Genomic DNA, 2964 nt, shown 5'->3' on the forward strand with positions numbered 1-2964 from the left:
CGTTAGAGGTATCAACTTTATGTCCGCCCATATGGGGATTAATTGTAGAAGCCCGAGGCCAAATTATTCTGATCCGTGGATCCCCTTTGGAGGAGGCTTCTCGATACTCTTAATAAATGATTCTCGACCAAGGGGGGGGGGGGGGGGGGGGGGGAAGAGAGTTACTTGATCCCCACGTCGACTTCTACTTATTTGTGATAAAGAGGGGAGAAAAAAAAAAATTATTCCATCGGAGTGCTCAATGTTGAAGCATTCTCCACTAAATTTAAGGAAGTAACTTGACCGAATTGGCAGAAATATAAAGTTTGATTCTTCTACTGGTTTCGTGATTATTCAGTTCCAAAAGACATATATTACTACACTTGTAAGTAAAGAATCCAAAGCCCACAAAAAGGCAAAAAGCAAAATCAACTCTTAAGCAGGTGCAAAACAGAATACAGTAATAACGAGCAACTTCTTAAAGAAATTAACATACAATAAAATTTTCTGATTTCCATTTGGCCCAGTAGATTAAGGCTCCGTTTGATACAGTTTTTTAAGTAGAGCTCATTTAAATAGATTTTTTATTAGTAGAGCTTTTATAAATAAAGTTTTTACTGAAAAAAATTTAATTATTTAGTTGTCAATAAAATTTTTTATTAAAAATTTATGAAATTACTTTAATAGATAAGTTTTTTAAAGTTATGTTATGACAAGAATAAAGTAAAATATTCAAATAAGTATATGATATTTTAAATATTTTAACATTTAAAAAAACTTTTCAACCTCTACTCCAAAAAGCCCAAAATTTGAAATTTTGCTAGTAGGCAAAATAGCTTATTTAAGCTTCAAAAACTCTATTAGAAAAGCAACCAAACAACAACAAAAATTATAATAAGAGCTTATGAAATAAAATAAATACTTATGATCATTAAATAAGTCATACCAAACAGGCACTAAGTTAACAATCTTGCTAAGTGCATAAGGTAGAAAAAATTAAATTAATAACAATAATGCTATATATCCCAAATATTAATCTCAAAACTGAAGAAACTTGTTTTTCATTTCTCAAAATAAAACATTATACATTGAGTGTTATTTATAGATGCAGAGACTACATTTTTTTCAAAGATTACATACGTGATTACGGAAGGAAATGTGTCGATCCGTTCGGTGCAGATCGTGTCTTTGGCAAGTGCGGATCATGCCTTTGAAAACTTCCTTCAATGCCGTTTTATTTGGCATTCTCAACACTCCCCCTCAAGCTGGTGCATAGATGTCTTGCATGCCCAGCTTGTCTATGAATTTTGTAAATGCTCTGCTTGAAATGGCCTTCGTTAAAATATTTGCAAGTTGATCTTCTGATCGAATTTTCGGCAGTTCTAAGACTTTTTTCATCTAATTTCTCCTTGATGAAAAATCTATCTACCTCGACGTGTTTTGTTCGATCGTGTTGAACTGGGTTATGAGCATTATCTCGTGCAGTTTTGTTGTCACAGTATAGCTGTATTGGTTGTTATGATGGATAGCTCAAATCTTTTAAGATAAAGCTTATCCATAACCCTTCACATACCCCAAGGGCTATGCCTCGATATTCTGCTTCAGCGCTCGAACGGGCAACAACGTGTTGTTTCTTGCTTCTCCATGTGACAAGATTGCCTCCCACAAAGGTAAAATAGCCTAAGGTAGAGCGTCTATCACTAGCTGACTCGGCCCAATCTGTATCAGTATAAACTTTTATGTTGTTGTAATCTTCATTTTTAGAAAAAAAGATTTCTTTTCTTGGATTTGACTTCAGGTACCTCAGGATCTACATTACTGCTACCATATGTTGTTCTCCGGGATTATGCATAAACTAACTTACAACACTCAATGCATAAGCAAGATCTAGCCTTGTGTGGGACAAGTACATCAATCTTCCAATCAACCTTTGATATCTTCCTTTGTCTACTGGAACTTGGTCTGAGGTAATACAAAACTTCAGTCCTTCTTCTATTGGGGTGTCAATAAGCTGACAAGCTGACATTCTTGTTTCATGCAATAGATCTAAGGCATATTTCCTTTGAGACAGGAATATTCATTCCTTAGATCGAGAAATCTCAATTCCAAGAAAGTGTTTTAAGGCTCCTAAATCATTCATCTCAAACTCTCTCAACAAATACTTCTGAAGAGCCTTTCTTTCTTCCTCGTTGTTACCTGTAACTACCATATCATCCACATAGACGATAAGGACAGTAATTTTACCTTGCCATTTTTTAATAAATAAGGTATGATATGAACTGCTTTGGTTATAGCCAAAAACACTTATAACCTTTGTGAATTTCCCGAACCATGCTCTTGGGGATTACTTCAACCCGTATAATAATTTCTTTAATTTGCATACTTTCTGATTGAGTCATTCTAGTCCACTACATCCTGGTGGTAGATCCATATAAATTTCTTCAAACAGGTCTCCATGAAGGAAAGCATTCTTTATATTAAATTGTTGCACTGGTCAATCCAAGCTTGTTGCTAATGATAATAAGATATGAATAATATTAATTTTTTTGCTACCGATGCAAATGTATCAGTATAATCTATCCCGTAGGTTTGGGTGTAATCCTTATCTGCGAGCCTTGCTTTGTATTGTTCGATTGAGCCATCTATCTTGTACTTTATAGTGTAGATCCATCGGCAACCCACTGGTTTCTTTCCTGGTGGAAGATCAACTAGTTCCCATGTTTGATTTTTCTGAAGAGATCTCATTTTGTCATTCATAATTGCTTTCCACTTTGGGTCTTTTAAGGCTTCCTGCACACTGTTAGGAATAGATACAATAGATAATTGATTCACAAATGACTAATTTGATTCTGACAAGCGATAGTTAGTGTCATGACCCAACCCAGACCTGGCAAGATATTGTCCGCTTTGCGCCTTAATAAGGCCCGCACGGATTTGTTCTTAGGGCGCCCATACACCCCAAAACGCGTCTTGCCAATTAAGGTG

This window comes from Citrus clementina, unplaced genomic scaffold (genome assembly GCF_000493195.1).
Source record: "Citrus clementina cultivar Clemenules unplaced genomic scaffold, Citrus_clementina_v1.0 scaffold_4, whole genome shotgun sequence".
In the NCBI taxonomy this organism is placed as follows: domain Eukaryota; kingdom Viridiplantae; phylum Streptophyta; class Magnoliopsida; order Sapindales; family Rutaceae; genus Citrus; species Citrus x clementina.